The 23,649-nt window shown below is 43.9% G+C and overlaps 1 long non-coding RNA gene across 2 annotated transcripts in view; it reads left to right on the top strand.

Moving 5' to 3' along the window:
• LOC146079630 (uncharacterized) overlaps positions 1-23,649 on the top strand; it is a 197,641-nt gene that overhangs the window by 18,521 nt on the left and 155,471 nt on the right. For both annotated transcript variants that reach the window (XR_014474663.1, XR_014474662.1), the window contains exon 2: positions 15,948-16,121. This is a non-coding gene — a long non-coding RNA (uncharacterized LOC146079630). The remainder of the gene's footprint in view (positions 1-15,947; positions 16,122-23,649) is intronic.

Genomic DNA, 23,649 nt, shown 5'->3' on the forward strand with positions numbered 1-23,649 from the left:
CTGGCAATATCTGGATAAAGTATACAGCATCACTACTCCGTATCCATTACATTTCACAGTTCACTGCCAGAAATGAGAAAAGTGCTGTGAATTATCTGCTCAATCTACTGTAGCTTTCTTTGTTTTGTTCTTTATGTTTTCAATTACACGTTTTTGCACATAAACACATCTACTGAGGAGTTCTTGTTGCTAAATGTTCTTAATGATATACAGATCTCAGCTTCCTTGGACGTTCTTTTCATAAACTATATTATTTAAATGTGATCACCTGATATCCACAATCCTGACTCCAGATATGTGAAACTGTAAATAAACTGAAGTTCTAAAGGAAATATGTTAATCTTTTACACTGGAGACTTCACATTCTCTTATTGATAATAAACCAGTTTTCCTAAGGTTGTATCCTCTATAAAGCTCTTTCACATAGTCCAGGCATAAGAATGTCTGTCCTGAAAAATGGTTCTTGTTTTGTAAGCCTAATCATTTCATATTAAAAACAACCACTGAAGTACTTTATGGCGCATATATATGCACTATCTCCTATATATTTGGCTACATCTGTCACTCAAAGTGGGTGTCTGTGTCTATAACGCTCTGTTCCTGGACTTTCCTTTTAATGTGTGATTGCCTTCATCTGTGCTGAACACCTTTCTGAGAAATTAACCTGTTTAAAACAGGCAATCATACATTAAGGGGAAGTCTAGAAACAGAGCATTGTGTCCCTCCTGGAGAGGGTCATGTTGGGAGGTATGTGACAGAGAACCAGCCCAGTGAGCCCACAGACAGTGCCAGACACCCACTGCCTTCCCATGTTGCCCAGCACTGCTACTCCACAGCCACCAGGTGAGCGCCCCCCTCCCGCGATTTGCAGCAAAACCTCCCCCCCGCGCCCCCCCCCTCCCGCGATTCGTGGCAAAAACACCCGCTCCCCTGCGACCCCCCCTACCGCGATTCGCAGCAAAAACACCCCCGCGACCCCCCCTCCTGCGATTCGCTGCAAAAAGAACCCCCCCACGACCCCTCCCGCAATTCGCGGCATAACCACCACCCCGCGACCAACCCCTCCCGCGAATCGCGGCAAACCCTCCCCCGTGACCCACCCCCCCCCGATTCGCTGAAAAAACACCCCCACCATGACCTCCCTCCCGCGATTCGCGGCAAAAAGAACCCCCCCGCGACCCCCCATTGCACGATTGGCGGCACCCCCCCTGCGACCCCCCTCCCGCGATTCGCGGCACCCCCCCCCCCTAAATTCGCAGCAGCCCCAGGATTAAATGGCACATGCAAAACACTGACATGGCTATGGTCGACAATGAAAAAGGTTGACATGAGTTTTTGAAGATTTATTTTTAATTTTTTTAATTTTTTCATATTCATTGTCATGTGTCGACATGGACACCAATGAAGTGGCACACTTATGTCAACATTTACATGTGTTGACCTTTCTGTGTTGATTTTTTCTTGTGGCGATTCGAGTCACACCCCCCCGCAACCCCCCCTCCCGCGATTCGCGGCACCCCCCGTGACCCCCCACCTCCCGCAATTCGCGGCACCCACCCCCGCGACCCCCCCTCCCACAATTCGCGGCACCCCCCCGTGATTCGCGGCAGCTCCAGAATTAAATTGCACATGGAAAACACTGACATGGCTATGGTCGACAATGAAAAAGGTTGACATGAGTTTTTGAAGTTTTTTTGTCATTTTTTGAATATTTTCATATTCATTTTCATGTGTCGACATGGACACCAATGAAGTGCCACACTTATGTCAACATTTACATGTGTTGACCTTTCTGTGTTGATTTTTTTCTTGTGGCGATTCGTGTCACACCCCCCCCACCCCCCCCCCACAACCCCCACTCCCGCGATTCACGGCACACACACACACACCTCTCCCGCGATTCTCGGCACCCCACCCCGTGACCCCCCCTCCCGTGATTCACGGCACACCCCCGCGACCCCCCCTCCCATGATTCGCCGCAACCCCCGCCCCGTAACCCCCCCTCCCGCGATTCGCGGCACCCACCCCCGCGACCCCCCCTCCCGCAATTCGCGGCACCCCCCCGCGATTCGCGGAAGCTCCAGAATTAAATTGCACATGGAAAACACTGACATGGCTATGGTCGACAATGAAAAAGGTTGACATGAGTTTTTGAAGTTTTTTTTTTCATTTTTTTTAATGTTTTCATATTCATTCTCATGTGTCGACATGGACACCAATGAAGTGCCACACTTATGTCAACATTTACATGTGTTGACCTTTCTGTGTTGATTTTTTCTTGTGGCGATTCGCGTCACCCCCCCCCACCCCCCCCCCGCAACCCCCACTCCTGCGATTCACGGCACACACACACCCCCCCGCGATTCTCGGCACCCCACCCCGTGACCCCCCCTCCCGTGATTCACGGCACACCCCCCGCGACCCCCCCTACCATGATTCGCCGCAACCCCCGCCCCCGTAACCCCCCTCCCGCGATTTGCGGCAACCCACCCCGCGACCCCCCTCCCGCGATTCTCTGCAATCCCTCCCCTCCCGCGATTCACAGCATCCACACCCCCACAACCCCCCCTCCTGCAATTCGCGGCACCCCCCGCGACCCCCCCTCCTGCAATTCGCGGCACCCTCCGCGACCCCCCCTCCCGCGATTCGCGGACACCTAAGTTGCAATACAGGGCATCTTTCATACAATTCTAACCATATTTCTCATATACAAACGTTCACAAATTAAGGGGGCGCAGCCCCTTACGACGGTGTGAAGAGCGCCCGTAGGGCGCGATGAATCACCTAGTATATATATATTTATGTGTATGATTACTTTTATTTTAAGGTGAGTTAGTTTATTATGGTGAGTATTGAGCCCCCACCGCAACCTGGGAATGGCGAGTGCTGTTTGCACCCCATTCATAGGAATGGTGAGTGCGGTGAATCTATATATGTGGGTTAGCTTTCTCCTGCACCCCTGATAAGCTCATTCATCTGAAACCTGTGACAGCTTCCCCTTTAATACTAATCAGGTGCATTGGTGATTGATCTTTATAAGCCATAAGGTAGTTGGCAGGTGAGCTCTAAACCAAGAAAAAAAACACATTTTCACTTTAGCTATGATGTGTCAGCAGTTGCCAGGTTCTTAAGAGACCAATTGTTAGTGTAGGACTTGCAGTGAAATTAGGTCCCTTGGCGATGGGCTGCAAGCTTAATGGGTTGGGCGCAAGATGGTCGACAAGCATTAGGTCGACACCATAAGGCATTAAGGTCGACATGCAGGAAGGTCAACACGGGTTTGGTCGAGGTCATTAGGTCGACACAAGCATTAGGTTGACATGGGGAAGGTCGACAGTCGAAAGGTCGACATGGGTTTAAAAAAATTGTTCTGAATTTCGACATAGACACTGAAACGTAGCACCGTAACTCTCGACACACTATTTTATTCTCCCACCATGCCCTAGTGGATGGTAGGGCATGAAATAGCGCCTGTCGGCTCAAGAAAAATCTGAAAAACCCCATGTCGACGTTTTGACTGTCTGCCTTCCCCATGTTAACCTATAGTCATGTTGACCTTCCTGCATGTTAACCTTAATGCATGTCGACCTAATGGTGTCGACAATTTGCTTGTAGACCTAGCACCATATCCCGCTTAAATGCATTGATCAATTAATGAATTAAAACCCCATTATTTATTTATTTATTTGATTATTTGTATATTTATGGTGAGTTATTTTATTATGGTGAGTGTTGAGCCCTCTGTATTTGTATTTACTAGAGCATGTGGTCGCAGGCCACTGCACCCCAACCTGGGAATGGCGAGTGCTGTTTGCACCCCATTCATAGGAATGGTGAGTGCGGTGGTATCCTGTATATATACATACATTGGCAGAGTAGAAAGCCATCTCTGGTCCACAGGTACAGGGTAAGACTAGGAACAGTGCTGATTACAACGGGAACCTCTCATCAAATCTCCTATAAGGAGTGTAAACATTGAATTTGATACAGTCATTTTAACTTGCATTTATTTTATTTATTAGATGTTCACTCAATTATCACTTATTAGTGCTCTTTTCCCCATTCTTATATCAAATTCTATCATAAAGCTCTTAAGTTACTATAGCGTGGAACATATATATTTTTCAGAAATGCAGAGCATGCCAGTGGACCGTACATCCGCTACACTTACATCCCATATTATAGGGCCAAGCTGCAGGAGCAGCACCTTATATGGGATCCAAGTCTCGCTAGAATCTGACGTTGGGAAGAAGGCATTTTGCCTGATCCGGAGATTCGAGTCTGGTGAGAAAAACTGAGCCACGGCTTGGCTAGACTCAGATCCAATGTCCGAAGCGGTTCAGATTCACAGGATTCTAAACCGCTCATCTCTACTAATTTTTAAATATACCAGAATTTCATTGTCTCAGATAATGGTAGGCAAAAGCTTATTCATCGTATTTGTGTATGTAGATCAGGGGTCCTCAAACTCTTTTGCTCTGGGACCCCATTAGACAACAAAAATAATGACCGGATCCCAGCAAGTTACTGCAGAAGGTCATCACCTCACATGTGTAGGCAGCAGACAGCACATGCAGGGCAGCATTGTGGAGGCACAAAATGATGGGAGGAGTCTAATGTAACAGACAATTCAACAGATTTTTCAGACACCTTGAATCACTGACTGTTATTTAAAAGTCATCAGCCTGATGGTCAACAACATGGAGTCGCGACCCCATTCTGAGAAGGTCGTGACCCACTTTGGGTTCAGGACCCACAGTTTGAGGCCCGCAGATGTAGATGATCTACTGCCCACAGGAGAAGAGACCAAAATAGAAGATGTCAAAGTACTGTTAAGTCACAAGTTCAAGTTCAAAGACCTTTGGCCAGCACAACAATGTTAGATCTGAGCATGGTACTTGTGAATTATCCGGGCGCCCGATGTTGAAATTGTATTACAGTACATTAAGAATATGATGCGACGCGATGCAACGCGATTTCCCTTGAAATTTCCTTGAAGACAAAATCGCGTCGCATTGTATGCTATTGTATGGTATACAATGCGAAGCGATTTTAACCCATTTTGCCCAATTGTAATCCCGCCCAGGCCACTATCAACGCGAACCCGAAGCGTGGCGATCGCAGCGAGCCCGCGAGGGGCGGCAGTATGCGTCCTCCGACCTTTTCATACCCCCACTATCCACGTCGGCGTGGAGTTGAAAATATAAAGCCCGAAGCGTGGCGAGGGGACGCGGACACCTGTGAAGCCCGTGAGGGGATGCGGATAGCTGTGAAGGTGTCGGCGTCCCCTCGTGGGGCTCGCTGCGCTCGCCACGCTTCGGGCTCGGTGGCTCACTGCGCTCGCCACACTTTATATTCTCAACTCCATGCCGACGTGGATAGTGGGGGTATGAAAAGGTCGGAGGACGCGTACCGCCGCCCCTCGCGGGCTCGCTGCACTCGCCATGCTTTGGGTTGGCATCATTAGTGGGGTGGCGTTAACATGGGGGTGGTATTTCACTTTTTTGGGGGGTTTTGGGCATTTTAACATTGATTCCAATGTTAAAATCGGGTCCACTGCTAAAACCGGGTCCTTCTCTCGTCGCGTTGCATCGCATGCCATTTGTTTAACACGCGATGCAACGCGATTTTTCGGACCCGATCAAAATATCGGGCGCCCGGATAATTCACAAGTACCCTGAGCATTATGCTAAATCTGTGTTCTGGGAATATTAGATCAGCAGGGCTACATCATAACTATGCTCAGTAAATAGCTAAATCACTCAGCACACCATTGGACAAAAGCTTGGAAACACCAAAAGCTGTGTGTCCAACAGATGCAGAAATTGAGGATTCTGGGATTGTGATATATGCAAGCATTGGCACATGACCGGATATAACCTACTCTCTCAGCTGGGTATTTCTATTGTAAAAGTTTTTGACATATGTGCTTTAAAACCCTTGGGAAGTCTGTTTCTGCCATAGAGATTGAGTAGAGTTTGAGCTTTAAGTAAAAGCCATATACTGTATCACTATCCATTTTATCACCCTTTGTAGCTTGGTTTATCTGGCCCTCTGTAATTTACTTCCAGTACAAATCACCATGTTAGAGCTGAACACTTTGCCATAAAGCACTGTTTCGTTAGAGAGCTGGTAGATTCTGCATCATTCAGATGTAACAATTCATATGCAAGAAAAGAAATTAGCATACCATGGTGAAGTACGTTTTAAAATACATCTCATTTAATATAAAATAAAAACACACTCCTCTTAAAAATACAAATTCATATACACAAGTATTGGAACTCCTCTGAGTTAAATCTTGAATTAACAGAGACTGGCAATTACCGGCTTCAATGGAACCGTCAGCTAAGCAGTTCCACAAAAGCATGAAAATCCCTCCATAGCCGGGTAAGTCGGCTGGGCTGGGTAGGTGTGAATCCTCCGGTCCCAATCTCCTTCTCCTGGCAAAAGTGCAGTACCACTGACGCGTTTCTTCCTCCAACGAGGACTTTTTCAAAGTGAATTTAACTCAGAGGAGTTCCAATACTTGTGTATATGAATTTGTATTTTTAAGAGGAGTGTGTTTTTATTTTATATAAAATTAGATGTATTTTAAAATGTACTTCACCATGGTATGCTAATTTATTTTCTTGCATATGAATTGCTACATGGGAGGAATCCAGATACCTTGAAAAATTCCAAGCACCCGATAAGTTGATATTCCATATTTTTGTTTACGGTGTATGGTGAAGGTTTGAGGAACCTATGGCAATATTGCTCTGTTGGTGCTGCTGAATGCGCAAAACATTTGTCTATTTCTTTCTGTTTTCGATAGTGATACATCCCTCTGCTACCACAATAGGCTGCAGTAAGTGAACCTACACAGCACATTACAATGCCCACCAACCATAATGCTCCTGGCTGAAACTGGAATTCCTGCTGTCCTGCTGTTACCCTTGTGGTAACCTGTTTCTAACTGGTTAATAAATGTTCCTCTGGTTAAACTAACCACAATGAAACATCACTGCCATCTACCACCGTAGTTGCTGCCATTTTAGAGTTCATGTTAGGGCTAGTGATACACTTTAATTGAAAACGAGTGTTGAAATTCTGACCTTGGTAATATAACACCAGTGTTGTCGACAATCTTATTGTGGACATGATCAATAGCGAAATTTGATCAGATTGATATGCTTGGTGTCGACTTTATGACCATTTTCACATTATTAATGTCAACAATATAATTGTTGACGTACTGTAAAATCTCAAACCCCTCACATGTACTGAAGTACATAGTTACCTAGTTACATAGTAGATAAGGCTGAATAAAGACTTGCGTCCATTGAGTTCAACCTTTGTTTTAATAGCTTATCCCTTGTTATATAGTATATTCTGCTATTTTTAATGACAGATTATGATTCTTATTCATACCCTTGGATGTTTTTAACCAATAAATGTTTGTCTAACCTTATTTTAAACATATTTATTGTGTCTGCTGACACCACTTCTCCAGGAAGAGAGTTCCACAGTTTGACTGCTTTGACCGTAAAGAATTTTTTTCTTCTAAGGGAACGAAATCTTCTGTCTTCTAATCTAACCTTGTATCCGCGTGTCCTAGATTCCTTTGTTGCAGTAAAAAGGTGCTTGACAGTTCCTTATATTGGCTCTTGATATATTTGTACATGTTGAGCATGTCCCCCCTTAAACGTCTCTTCTCTAGTGTAAATAGTCCCAAATTGCTCAATCTCTCCTCCTACGGTATCTTAAATTCTCCATTTCCCTAATAAACTTAGTTGCTCTTCTTTGGGTTTTTTCTAGTTCTATGATGTTCTTTATATAGTGTGGGGCCCAGAATTGTACTCCATATTCAAGGTGAGGTCTAACCAATGCTTTGTACAGTGGCATATTTACTTTTGAGTCCCTAGTTTCCATGCCCCTTTTAATACATGCTAAAATTCCATTGGCCTTTTTTGTTGCTATGTTAAATTGAGCACTACACCCCAGTTTGTTATCTATTTGGACTATTCAAGTACTGAATTACCCAATTCCTCCCCGCTTAGGTTATCACTAGCACATCGGTTATGTCTCCCAAGGTGCATAACCTTGCATTTATCCACATTGAACATCATCTTCCACTTTTTTGCCCCCTCATCTTCCACTTTTTTGCCCACTCATCTAGATTGTTAAGATCATTTTGAAGCGTGGAGACATCCTCTGTTTATTTAATAACTCTACTCAATTTTGTGTCATCAGCAAAGATGGATACATTGCTAAGTAATCCCAGCCCAATTTCGTTAATAAACATGTTAAATAAAATGGGCCCTAGTACCGAACCCTGTGGCACTCCACCTAGTACTGGTATCATATTTGATATGGCACTGTTCACATCCACTATTTGTTCTCTATTACACAGCCAGTTCCCTACCCATCTACAGAATCTTACCCCCTAATCCCAGGTCCTCCATTTTATTTATCAACCTCTTGTGTGGTACTGTATCAAAAGCTTTAGCAAAATTTAGGAAGACCACATCTACAGCGTTTCCATCATCAAGGCTTTTGCTAACATCCTTATAGAAGCCTTGTAAATTTGTTTCGCATGAACGATTTTTCACGAACCCATGCTGGTTAATACTAAGTAAACTGTGAAGGTCTAAATAATCCTGGATACCATCCCTTAAAAATCCTTCAAATATTTTCCCCACTATTGATGTTAAGCTCACAGGTCTGTAATTAGCTGTCCCATCCCTTTTTCCTTTTTTGAATATTGGCACTACCTCTGCTATTCTCCAGTCTTTTGGTACCTTTCCTGATGATAGTGAATTATCAAAAATGCAATATAGAGGGTTCGCTAGTTCCTCCCTTAATTCCATTAGTACCCTAGGATGAATCCCATCTGGCCCTGGTGATATTATCTCATCGGTTGTGAAAGCAATATTAAGATCCTGCTTGTTCGTCCCATTTGTGGTACCTGTGCGTTCCACTGTCTGCTCTCCCCTAGTACACACTAATGAGAAGAACCCATTTAACAGTTCTACTGTTCCCTTATCCTCTGTAAAACTTTTACCATTGATATCGGTTAATGGGCCTACAGATGGAGCCGCTGCCGTTCTTGCAAGGGCTGGCGATTTTATCGCCAGCCTCTGCCAGCAACCAGCTGCCACCAGGGGCGCACGCGCACGAGATGCTTGCGCGCCCCATCGCAACAGAGCCTGCTGAGGGTATCCGCCGCCTTCCTCGCCTTCACCGCCAGTCCCCCTTGCCGCCCCGACCCCCCCCCCCAAACTGGGCAGCGTCTCGCTGAAGCGGAGACGGGCAGGGAGACGCTGGCCAGCCGTCGTGATACTGGGACGCGTGTGCGACGCACGTGCATCCCAGTCTCTATCGCCAGCGCTCGCCATGCGCAGAGGGACTCCCGGGTCTCAGACCCGGAAGTCTAGCGACGGAGCCGCATCGCAATGGACATCTCTCATGGCTGTCCTTTGTGTTACTAATTGCATATGTAATTAGTAAAAATGCGGTAGCTTGCAAGAAGGGGCGGTGGAGGTACAAACATGCCCCCATATTCTGTTATCCATACCCTAAGGTGAAAACCAGATAATGCTTGCATATAGTTTACTCTTTTTTTAATAATTGTTCATGATCCAGTAACCTGTGGGTAGAACTGTGCAATTGATATCCCATTAGGCTTACCTTTATATGGTATTCAGTCAAAGCTTTTGGCATGTTCCAAAATTGTGAGGAAGTATTTATTTTGTAGTACTTTTCACCAATTATTACAGTTACCTAAACGAAGCAATGGAGCATAGCTAAAGCAGGACGGACTTCTATATATCATTCAGGAGCAAATGTTTGGACAGATGGATTTATACCAAATTTAGTCACAGTCTGATGGAAAAAACAATATTATCCTAAGTATTTTATATTTAAGAACAGTTTTAGCTGTAGACTATGTAAATGGGAGTTTAATATTTTTTTTGCCTGTCCATGCTGTTTTGAGTCTAAAAATCCAATAATTCCTTTTGCACTGGATGACCTTGTATTTGTAATGGAAGTGTGTCTAAGCACTGTTAAATATTTGATACGTTGCTCAAATATTGCTCTTGATAAGTACACTTGGAATGATTTAACACCTATTTAAAGCTGAGGTAGTACTTAAAATGTGATAATAGCAATAATGATTAGAAAACTGGGGTTGTAATGTGTTTTGAAAGTAACATATTGTCTTTAACTGTAAAGTTTGATTAATTGTTGTATAAATATGGCATTCGTCATTTTAAATGTATTAAATGTATTTAGTATCAAATATCAAAGGGGAAATGAACCTACAAATATCAGATTCGTGGTATTAAAGCTTTATTGTAAAACTTGTGTTTCATAATATTGTAGCTCTATAATAACTGTGAGAAGTCAAAAATTTGTTAGAACAATTTACCGAAGAGAAGTCCTTGTTATGACCATAACACTAAATAGGCAATCAAATGCTACATAAAAACTTTTTTCCATGAAAATTTGGTGATGAAAATAATAATAACTGCATACTCCATTTCTTCAGGGTACACACCACAGTGACTTGGCCCCCTGCTGCCCTTCGCCGATTCAGTCAAGCATATATAATTATTATTATGATTAGTGTCCTTTATTTATATGGCACCACAAGGGATCAGCAGAACCCCATTACAGAGTATGTAAATATGCAAAACAAGAACAGAGTTTAAGTGAATATAAGACAAGTGCAAGGTATATAAACATGGCTGCATTAGCAAATAACACTGAAATAATTATGTGATGTAGTTGAAGGGAGTGTGGATTAGTAGTGTAAATAAGAGTATAAGAAGCACTTGAGGGAAGAGGGCCCTGCTCATGAGAGCTTACATTCTAAAGTAGTGGGGGCGGACACAGATTGGGTAGGCAGTAAGTGTGGAACAAAAAATTTAAATGGGAGTTCATTGGATTTAAAGAAATAGTGGGTCTTGAGACCTTGATTTATGTTTTGTAGAAAGGTGGACAGTTTGATGGGCATAGGTAGATCATTCTAGGGTAATAAAACAGCATGTGCAAGATCTTGGGGCTAAGAGAGGGAGGAGGTAATCAATAGGCATGAGAGGCAGCATGCATTAGTGGAGCAAAGAGGACAGGAAATATAAGTGGGAGAGGAGTAGTTGAAGGCTGTGTAAGTGAGTGTGAGAATCTTGAATTCTATTCTGAAAGGGAATGGGAGCTCTCTCTTGTTGGAGAGAGGATGTGGACATAGTATGTTTGGAGAGATACTTGAGCCAGGCATTGAGAAAAGATTAAAGTGGGAAAAGAGGAGGTTGTCTGTGATGCCAGATAGGAGATTACAGTAGTCCAATCTAATGAAGACCAGAGAATGTATAAGATTCTTAGTAGCATTCTCTTTGTTCCTGGAAATATTTCTAAGATGAAAATAGCAGCTTCGTGAGAGGTACTCAATGTGTAGTTTGAAGGAGAGGGAGGCGTCAAGGATTACTCCAAGACAGAGCACTTGGAGATAGAGGAGATAGTTGTGCTATCAATAGATAATGAAATTGTGGGAAGGGAGGTGATGCAGGGGTGCGGGAAGATGATCTGCTCTATCTTAGACATGATGAGTTGAAGAAAGGGCAGGGACATCAAATAGCAGAAAGACAATTGGAGAAAAGAGTTGGATAAAGGTCAGGGGAGGAAAGGTAGATGTGAGTGTCATCAGCATAGAGAGTCATTTTGCATTTTGCAAGTCAAAAGAGATAATGCAAAGAAGATCTATAGAAAGACATAAAAGACTGCACGTTTGCACATGGGAGCGGTTTTTAGAGATTGCGCATGCGCGTAAGCATGTATGCGCATGTGCAGCCTCTTTGTGCGAGTGGGCACAGCGAACTGAATATTCACTGGCCACTCACACACACACACAGCAGGGGGGCGTGGGGTGGCCGACCGTGGTCATGCCCATGGGAATGCCCAGCATTTCATGGGCATTCCCATGAAAACACTGGGTACATCCATGAAAATTTGCCAGTGAATCGGGTGCAGGGGGCGGGCAACTGATGTCAGCTTCCCATACAGGGCGCCGCAGATCTAAGGCTAGCAGAGGCTGACTTATGTCTGCAAGTGCTGGTGAAATCATTTGATGGTCAGCGACCATCGATTGATTTCACCTGCAAAACATCCATTCGCATGCATGCAGGGGTATTTATGGTTCATGAGGGTGGCGTTTAAATGACTCACAAAGCTGGGAATTAAACTCCAGTGTTCGAAGAAGTGATAGATTGATGGTGTGCATGATGGGAACAAGCAGAAGAAGATAGGTAGTGAAAGAGGTGGGAGGGCATAAGGTCAAGTGCAGAGGTAGGGAGGGGGCAGAAGATGGCCATAGCATTCTCACTAGATACATGGGAGAAGGATGTTGGTAAGGGAAAGGAATGATGGCAAGGGGAAGAATGTGGCTGATTTCTGATGTCTGGTGGGATGTGATGCCTGACACTTAAATTGGCTGTTATTACATCCCCGCCTATCTTTCTCTAAGATTTGATAAATCACCCACAGAATGAGCAAGTCCCATAGAAACCCCATTTTACTCATAGAGCCGGTCCTCTTTAAAAGTGCACCTAAGGTCCACTACAAGTGACCACCTTTGACTAAATGGGGACAGAGTACTGGAGGATTGGGCTGGCTGGGGGGCCGGAACACCCTTGGTCATGGCCACACAGAACAATTGAGTAAACCCTCTGATCATTTACTCAATGGTGCTGTGTGTGGCCATGATCAGGGGTTTTCTGGATTTCAAGAAAAATTGGATAGATATCTGATTGGATCCATTATCTATCTGTGTGTGGACACTTTTAGCATTACCCACTCCATGCTATTATCTATTGAGCAGAAGTGGCAGAAGACATTTTTATAAAATGTGATGTATACAAATGACCTAAAACAGCCTTTACATCTCTTTTACTGTGTGATGCTTTGTAAGAAAACTGACGGGCTGCATTTATTGCTTATCTGAGATGAAATTTGATTTTCGGTCTACTATGTGACCCCAGGTAACACAAATGCATTCTCCATTTCTATGTAGCCTTTTTAGCTGTTATTGTTGCCTAGTTTCATTTGGCATTGTTTCAGGGACTAGCAATATGATACAACACATTAAGAAAGCAAATGCACTAGCGTATTTTCAAAACAGAAAAAGAGAAACATATTTTGTTGAGTCCCCGGAGCAATGTGGTTTTTATGAGCTCTGGAGGTGAAATCATTACAGCTTTCAGAGAGCATAAAGAGGAGCGCAGAGGAATCTGGTGCTCGGAATCAATAGCTCAGACAACATATAATTCTTCTCAGAGCTAGCCCAGGAAGAGGATGTGTGTGAGGACTGTTCCAGCTCTCAGACTGCAGGTGGTTGTTGTCACTCCATTTGTTATATTTATTGCTTGCAAACTGCTGTAGGCTATACTCATGGTTTCTAAGACATGTTATTGCTCATTACTGTAAACCAGGGTTCTTGCTATAGGGACTATGATTTAACCTCCACAACATTAATTTCATCCATTTTGGAACCTTAGACACAGTTGGGACACAGCACTTTCATAGCATTTTGATAATGCTTTTTTAGAGATTTAAAATAAACCATGCTGCATAATTGTGTTTTTTTTTCTTGTACTGTTTCAAGGTTGGCATGGTTTTGTGCTTATGCAGACACTGTCTAAGTCAGGCATGTCCAACCTGCGATTCTCCAGCTGTTATGAAACTACACCTCCCAGCATGCCTTGTCATATAGATAGAGCCACCCTCATCTATCCCTTTAATAGGATTAAGTGAGCCAATTTAATTCTCTGCTAATCCCCTGCTGTATTGTTCTATGTGTTGTATTGTAGTTGAGAACAATAGATGATAATAAGCCATGGCGAACCATGGCTCACCAGAGAAAGCTAGTTGAAGAAGGCTCCATCTGTAGTTTTAGCATTCCCTAATAATAAAACGGTGGCAAGGCATGATGGTACTTGTAGTTTCAAAACAGCTGGAGGGCCGCAGGTTGAACATGCCTGGTCTAAGGGAACATAGCATGAAGATGGAAGAACTGTTTTCTTCCAAGGTTTATGGAATCAGGAATACCAATAAAAATGTGACGCTTGAGCATCTTGGTCAGTGGGTGACAATTTATTATGTTGGCATGATGGACCCACTTCCAAATAACCCATGTGAACCTTTATTCTGGGCTTAATTCATGCTTTAGCTTCAAGAGAATCTACCACCCTGAAATTAAAGGAGACACCAACCGAAGCGATGGCAAACTCATTTGCAACTGCATACACGTTCTCAGCCTATAAGCAAGAACAAGGAACATCCACTGTAAGGGCAGAAATATGGCCTTGGCAGTATTATTTTATTTACTAATAGTTTCTTATATAGCGCACACATATTCCGAAGCGCTTTACAGAGAATGTTTGAACATTCACATCAGTCCCTGCCCCAGTGGAGTTTACAATCTAGACTTGTACACACACACACACACAGACATTCTAGGGTTAATTTTGTTGTAATTAGCCTACCAGTATATTTTTGGATTGTGGGAGGAAACCGGAGTACCCGGAGGAAACCCACGCAAGTACATGGAGAATATACAAACTCCGCACAGTTAGGGCCATGGTGGGAATCAAACCCATGACCTCAGTGCTGTGAGGCAGTAATGCTAACCATTACACCATCCGTACTGCCTTAGCAGTATCTGCATCCGTACTGCAGTAGCGATATATATCTAAAAAATGTCCAGGGCAAGCTGTCACCTTTCACCCCCAGATAGTCCTTTCCTATCAATCACTCTACGATTAAATCCTCACAGCGAGTGCATTCACAGAGGTAATTTGCGCATGCACAGTGCAATTACACTCATGTGCAGTCCGCATATAGGGGGACATTTACCAAAATGGATTCGTAGAAAAAAGGTGTATTCGTAGGGAGAAATACACTTTTTTTTACGAATTTGTATTTTCGGGATTTACAATCCCAAAAATACAACAATTCGTAGTCCTAAAGATGGAACATTCGTATTTGTATTTACAAATACGAATGTCCTACACCATCGATAGGATACGACAGAAATCACCATTCAAAAGAATGGTGGTTCCTGATGTACTAAGCAGCCGTACTGATAATACGGCTGCTAAGTGGTGTAAAACACCCACGCAAATACGACAGAAAAATAGAACACCATTTTCCTGTCGTATTTGCTTTAACCCTGCACGGATCAGTCAGATCCGTGCAGGCTTCAGTGTAAAAAAATAGAAAAATTAAATAAATAAAAAAAAAAAATCGGCGTGGGGTCCCCCCCACAGCTGTAACCAGCACCAGGCTGAAGGAGCTGGGGCCGGTAATTAAAAATCAGGGAACCCGACAAATAGGGGTTCCCCGATTTTAAACAACCAGCCCCAGGCTCCAGGTCCGGGGCTGGTTCCCAAAATACGGGGGACAAAATGACTAGGGGTCCCCCGTATTTCAAGAACCAGTCCCAGGCACAACCAGCCAGCAGGGTAATGTCACAGCCGGGGGACACTTATGATATAAGGTCCCGCGGCCAAAACATTAACCCCCTGACCGGTCAGCCTGGCCAGGGGCCCTGGGGGAGTGGGGACCCCCCCAATGAAGGGGCCCCCCCTCCAGGACTTACCTGACCAGGCTGAAGCCTGGTACTGTCCCCGATGCCCCTGGGCGGTGGGCATCGGGCTGATTATGGTGTAAAAAATAGATTAAACTATTGTTTTTTACTGTGGCACTACAAGTGCCAGCAAGCCTCCCCAGCAAGCTGGGACTTGGAGAACCACAAGTCCCAGCCTGCTGGGCATTAAAGGGCCCGCTGGCACTTGTAGTTCCACAGTTAAAAAAATAGTACAATAAAACACACTGACACACTTTTCAAATAAAACTTTAATACATACAAAGCCCACACATACTAATACTTACCTATCTTCTTTCCATAGGTAGCCCTGGTCCTGTGTCGTCTTCTGGTCCTGTGTCGGCGGTCTTCTGGATCCATGTCGACGTCCTTCTTCAAGTCGACGTCGCTGTCGGCGATGGCGTCCGGATCCGACGAAATCCATGTGGAAGCTGTGGAAGGAAACCATACTCACCTGTCCCAGCGCGACGTAGTCCAGGTAAGTGTCTTGGCAAAAAAACAAGGTTCCTAGTGGTCTTTCTTATATAATTTTTTTCACATTTACATTCTAAGAGGTAGATTACTGTACATTTCTTGAGTGGCAGGTTATTAAATCATTGATTTTGTACTTTTTTCCTTTCACTTCAAAGGTGGTGGCTTTTTTCTCATATGGTTCACCATTGGTGCTCCTGCACATCAGGCAGGAGCCACATCTGTGGAATCCTAAATTCTTTTGCCACTTACAGATTTTTCTTTAAGTGCGCTTTTGACTAAAAAGTTTTTCAAGGATGGCGCTCGCCGGTATATGAAGCTTGGTTTTTCTAGCATTACGCTCCACAAAATTGGGTCATCCTTTAAGATCTTCCAATTCTTTCTAAAGATGGATTCCACCTTCTTGTGGTGTGAGCCATATTGAGAAAAAATGCCCATTCTGTAAAATAGTTTTCTCTATATACTTTGTTTTTTTTCTCTTAATAATTCTGACCTGTCTATCTCATTAATTTTCAATTTGGACTCAAGGAGTTTTTCAGGATACCCTTTTTGTTTGAAACATTTATCAATTTCTGTTATCTGTTCGTTTAAAGTGCTTTCATTGGTGCAGTTTCTTTTAATGCATTTCTATTGGCCTAAGGGTATATTTTCTAACCATCTCTGATGGTGCTCACTATTGATGTTTATACTGTATATGAATTGGAGTCTGTGATTTTCCTGTGGGTTTTTGTCTTGATCTTTCCAGACTCAATATAGATGACTAGGCCTAGAAAGACTAGTTTTGTCTTACTACTATTAAAAGTAAGCACTATTTTACAATAATTTTAATTAAAAAATTCACAGAAAGACTCCTCGACCACTTAAGTTTCCCAGAAGGTCCTGGTGGCATTCAATACTGCCAGCGCTGGCAATATGGAAACCACCACCGGAAGTCCGGAATACGGAAACGGAAGTGACAAATGCTGCGGTGGAACGCAACCGGAAGTACGTGTATGGAACGCATGCGACAAGGCGGGAAATCGCGTCATATGCGGGGGGCGCGTCCAGCATCCAGGAGGGGTATAAATACAAGGATTAATGGCACAGATCTTTATCCAGACCTGATGAAGGAGAGCACGTCTCCGAAACGCATAGCTTGGAGAAAGATCGTGGGCAGCAGCACTTTCAGCACGGACACTTTATTGCACAGCACTTTTTGGAACAAAAACTCTCTGGGGTGGCGCCGGGCATAATAGCTCGGCTTCCACACTTTGCTATTTGGCATAGTCCACCTCCGCATCATACAAGGGTAAGGTCTCCCATTTGATTGGGATCATTTAATCCTACTGTGCTTACTTTGTAAAAGTGTCCACTGTCCTACATATATTTTATCATCTGCATATTTTTTTATTGAAATTGTTCATGAAATAAATGTTATTTGCTTATAAAAAAAGATTTTTTTTTTTTTTTATTGAACATTGGACCTGGAGCCTGGGGCTGGTTAAAAATCAAGGAATCCCTATTTGTCGGGTTCCCTGATTCCCTGACAGGTTCCTGTCAGCCTGGTGCTGGTTTCGGCTGTGGGGGGGACCCCATGCTGTTTTTTTTTATTTATTTATTTATTATTTTACACCTTGCAGCCTGCACGGATCTGACTGATCCGTGCAGACTGCCTACACTAATTCGTATTAGAGGCTGTATATACGGCCAGCTAACACGAATTTATATGCCATCGGAGGGTTACAAAGCAGTCGTATTTGACTGCTTTGTAAATCCACCTCCGGAACACGACAAAGCATACGAGGTATGCTGTCGTATTAATTCGTATTAAAAATACGAATGCAACTTTTTGCATTCGTATTCTTAGTAAATTTCCCCCTAGATGTCAAGGAGTTGGTGTTTCTCTCCTTATGGTCTGATAGTTAAAGAGCGCAACACCTAAAAACAACCAACTTGCTTTTTTCATTGAATGCCATTATGATCAAGGAAGTGGTGGTACTGTATATTAGTGGAAGACCCAAAGGTAAATTGAAAATAGCTGTGAAATATTTGTATGTGTAACACATAGGCTCTGTTAACAACGTTATTTAGAATTTTCTTACAGTGAGACTTGTGAAGCTGTGAATTATATCAATAGTTATATTGAGATATCAGTGTTGTGATTTTTTACAACGCAGTGCTGTTACACTTATATTAAGCCAGTACATGCCGTCCCAGTCTGAAATACTGTCAGTCGCAATCCTGATAAGCAAAAGCCTCACAGATCTTGCAGGCTAGCCCTTACAACCCCCTCCTGCACCCTAACCCCCCACCACCCCCACAGCCTTTCCCTAACCTTCACCTCAGTCTAACCCTCACATAAGAGGTTATTCTGATCATAGCGGCCAAACGTGCGTACGTTCGCTATTAACGTACGCTATCCGTACGCGGCCGTTGGGGTTAAGTCCACCCACAAATCAGCCGCATACGTACGGCCAGAAACAACGTCGAAGGGGAGTGGCGTACAATTGAGCGTACGCCAACGTACACGGACGGACCAGCCCTTACACTCCGACAACTTGCGTACAATTGAGCGTACACCACCGTTTACGGACGTCTCTCGTCCGTCTTCCCACCGACTTCTTGCGGCTATCTGAGCGTACGCCAGCTTGCACGGACGGGTCCCTATTGTTTTCAATAGAAAACTCAGCTTACTGTATGTCACCGCTCGTGAGAGTGAGCGTACGTCCGTGTACGCTGGCATACCCTTCACATATATGGACCTGCAAATCTTGCCTTTCAACTATAATTATGAAAATTAATTAAGTGATTGAATTAATTAATGTGCAAAATAGTGGGCATGGGCTTAAAACATTGCTGAAACATCCTTTGTAGGTGTTAGATGTGGTTTATGTTATTGTATCATAAATACAAAACCTATGTTTGTATTAGAGTGAACACGTTGACACATGTCGACTTGTGTAGATTGAGTGTGCTACTGTGTAAAGTCTATGAAAGCACGTAGTGAATGTGTATAACTGTTGAACAAATACCTACCTTAGCATATATAAGCAGGTCTTAAAAAGATTCTTAGCTTAAATTAAACAAACCTTTAAATGTAGAGAAGTATAGAAAGATATGCTTCCAAGGTGTTTGAGTGCTGTGTGTGGCTTGCAGGTAGTGAAATCATGGTTTGGACTTAATAGACTGCAGCATTGCTTATTACATTCAGGTGTATGTGTTTGAATAGTAATCAGCGTAAATTAGCAAACCCAGGCGCACGCAGGCATGCGGTATCTGTAGGGGTGGTCTGAGCTGGCGGTTGGCGGCCGCCTGTTTTGTGTCCGAAATGAACGGTGCTTTAGGCGATCGTGCGGTAGTAGCACCGCTCATTTTTGGTGCACACCCCCGTGTACGCCCATATTTACGCCCATTTTCCCTCATTATTTCGGCCGCTCCCCTCAACACGCCTCTATGCCGCCCCCAATGCCCGTACACTCGCGTACAGGTTTTTTCGCACGGAGAGCCCCTTCCGTAAGCGTTGTGGAGTGTTCGCGCCTGCGCATTAGCGAATGTACGCATGTGCAGATCATGAAAAACCCCGGAACGTACGCGTACGGCCCGGCCGCACCAACCAGAATAAGGCCCATAGTGCCTAACACCATTACTTAATGTACCATTGGGATTCTGCTGTTCTGGACACATCCTGTGGTTGCAGAACATTTATCCTTAAATCATTGCCACCCGTCACCCATTTGTGCCCTATTTACTATCCTTATGTCTTGATAAAATGCTGGTGCTCCCCATTCCTCACACCTATAGTACCATTAAGACAAAGTTGTATTTGCTCAGCTTGCTTGTAAGGAACTATACACTGACATGCAAGGATAAGCACAGAGCTAGTGCACATAAGTATAGATGGACCTGGGCAGATTGAGTGTGAAACCGTAATTTGGTCTGCAAGCATTAGGTTGACGCCACTAGGCTGACATGCATGAAGGTCAACTTGACTGAAGGACGACATGCAGGAAGGTCGACATGGCCGAATGTCAACATCGGTTAGGTCGACATGGTCATTGGGTCGACCCAAGCATTGGGTCAACATGGGGAAGGTTGGCAGTCGACATGGGGTTTTTCACTTTTTTTGTGTCGATATGTGGTATTTCATGCCCTACCATCCACGAGCATAGCAATGCACTGTGCCCGAAGCATGGGAAGTGGACATGGTGCTACGTTTCAGTTTCCATGTCGATTGTGCCGACATTTGGGTGAAAAAAGTGAAAAACCCCATGTCGACTTTTTGACTGTTCTCAACCTAGTTGGTGTCTATCCAATGATCCATACCCGATTGAGTTCAGAATCAGACAGACATACAGTAATTACTGAGTTCAAGAAGAAACCTGGCAACAATCCCAACACTGAGACTGTAGTAATTTATCATTTATTTTCAAATTTGTGCTAAAACAGTAAATCATATAAAGGTTAGGATGTTCTTCGTGGTAACTTCGTTATGTCTATTCTTATAGTTTGTTTGACTCTGTTATGTCTATATGTAGTGATTACAATATTATTGGAACTATCTTAGTAACTGATCAAAATTCAGTGTACAGGAGTCCATGCCTATTATGAGTCCATGAGAATACAAAACTATCCTATGGATATGTTTACATTAAAATGACAGTGTAAATGTACAGTATGATAAAACCCAGATATTTTATAGGTTGTGTATAGCCTTATATTGTGCTTATACAGAGAGGGAGGTGTGAGTGTGTGTTTGTGTGTGTGTGGGGGGAGGGGCAGGCAAAATTAATGTTGACTGGAAAGTGGCAGGTAGGTAGCTATGCTGAAGCAGAAATATAGTCCATATGCTCATTGTTCACATTTGAGGCCATAATCAGCACTAACAGTAGCATGTCAATAGTGCAATCACTGGTTGCATCTACAGATCACCAGGAAGTATTTGAGCGTTCGACTTTCAGACACAGATGTTCACCACGGAACTTCCGTGACGGAAGTACTAGTAGCAATGTTTGCATAAAGTCACAGTGACAAGACTAAGATCATGCAGCATCTCAGAATCAAGTCAGTTATTGCTGGACTGCGCTTATGTCTGATGAAATGGGATTTATGATTGGCTGATAAGATCAGTTTGTTTTTCTTGAAAAAGGTTCTATGACAGATGATCTTAAAGCATGGAGCCCTAGAGTATTAACATTTTTTCAAGGCCCCCCTAGCTCAAATGTTTATTGATAAATAAAAAAATTGTCATCCTTAGGTTCAATTTCATATGGTTCTAATTATCACAATATTTTATGATTTTGAGCTACCAGCACTGGTTTTCCCTAATACTTTGACCAAAAATAAATAGTTTTGGTTCTGGACCACCAACTCGAGGCACCCCTGCAAGTGTCTCACGCAATGTTCCCTCTAATTTTAAGAAGGCTGTGTGCGGCAAAAGATATTGGCTGGCCAACTTTAGAAGAAAATTTAAATTTTTTTGTGACATACAGTATATATAACTGGAAAACGACGTTCAGCATTTGTGTTAACTTTACTTCAAAATTTTATTAATCATTGAAAACATTTAAACATTCAAAACACAGCACACAATGTAGTTAATGGGTGAAACACACATTAATTGAGTCCACAACTGCAAAAAGGGGACCACTGCTGCTTTGTGCGCTCTGTTGTAATGTCTGTGTGCACGCTTGGCTAGTTGTGTGCACGTGCAAATGCGCTCAGCTTGGAGGGAACACTGGTCTCATGGCACACCGTTTGGGAACCACTGGACTAAAATATAGACCATAAGGACACTCACCATTGAATAAAAAAGGTTGCTTATTTACACACTACCAAGTATAAAAGCAAAGGAGTTTGTAGTTCCAATTCCTAATTCAAGATCTTGTTGAAGAGAAGTTGCATGCTTCCACAGCTGAGACAAAAATTCAGTGACATGTATATAAATATGAAAGACATACAAGCTCTGTACTCACCATAGATTCTAAGGTGCCCATACACATTACAATTATTGTATACAATATTGCATCTTATCGCATCTCAGTTTTGCGATCTCATTTCATCTCATCGCAAAACCGAGATGTGATATTGTATACAATAATTGTAACGTGTATGGGCACCTTAAGCTATGTTCGTTATTGTCAATAAAACAAGGAATACCATGGCTACAAATCTGACTGATAGAATAGGACAAACCAGGTGGTGCAGACTTTGGTGCAGTTTGTCAGCTTATTAAATAACGCAATAACTAAAACTAACGGTCTTATTTTATAAAAGAGTGTTTAAACTGTGGTCAGAATGTACTAAGCAGCAGTGGTACATCCTTTAGCCTATCTCGCCGATGCTCATCGCATATCTACTAACATATGCGATAAGCAACACAATGGGCAGCTCTCCCGATAAGAACAGCCCTTTGTGATCCCTGCCGTTGTTGATGCTCGTGAGAGCTTACATTCTAAGTTCATACTGTATGTAACATGTTGCATAGGAAAAGTTAGACCTCTTTTGTTTGGTTTTATATATTTTTTCCATTTGCTTTTCAATTGTCCATGGTGTTTATATGTATACTTTTATAAACATTGTGTATACTGTCAGTATATTTTTGGCTGTTGTGTTACCAATAAAGGAATAAATTCTAATCAGGACAATTACTGCAGAATATATTTAATCAGAGGCGGTTTTTACCTATGGGCTGCAGGGCTGCAGGCCCCCCAGCAGTGGCGTAACTATAATTTGAGCGCCCCCCCGCCGATAGTAAAGCAGCGCCCCCTCCCTATGACCGCCCATGCCCCTTCTGGCCACCCATGACCCCCCCATCCCCGCAGATTTACCTGTATTTGCCACTGCGGTGGTCCCGGCTCCCCTCCTGGCTTTATTATGATATTATGAAGAACGTACCATTACAAATGTCCTCCCCCATATAGCAGACAGTTTCACAGAGCTGTCTGCTACAGATGGAGCGCCTCTCACTTTTGCTGGCACTGCGCCAGCGCCAGAATCTGGCGGAGTGGCGCCCCATCTGATTGAGACGCGTTGCGTCTCACACGCACTGCGTCTCACACGCATGCGTGTCTCACACGCACGCGCGTCTCACACGCACGCGCGTCCCAGTTTCCTGTCGGCGGGGGGATTGAAACCCTGTCCATCTCCGCTTTAGGGAGATGGACAGGGTTAGGGGGGGGGGGGGGGGCAAGGTGGCGGGGACCCGGGGCGACCCTTGGAGAGGTGGCGGGGACCCGGGGGGAGCCCCGTTGTAAGGCGACGTGCTTGCGCATTCCCTTATGGCGGCTGGCGGGGGATGGCAAATCTTTTGCCATCCCCTGCAAAGAAGGGACCCACTCCATCTATATGGGGGCGGACATTTTATGATGGTTCATCTCCAGTCCATATCATCAGAATGAAGCCAGGAGGGGACCCGGGACTACCGCAGTGAATACAAGTAAAGCTGCGGGGGATGGGGGGAATTGCCCCGCAGCCCCCCGGCACCCGCACTTACACAGCGCCTCCCCGCGAGGGGCTGCGGTGCTATTGTTACGCCACTGACCCCCAGGTAAAATCCA

This window comes from Crinia signifera, chromosome 5, assembly GCF_055691185.1.
Source record: "Crinia signifera chromosome 5, ASM5569118v1, whole genome shotgun sequence".
Lineage (NCBI taxonomy): Eukaryota > Metazoa > Chordata > Amphibia > Anura > Myobatrachidae > Crinia > Crinia signifera.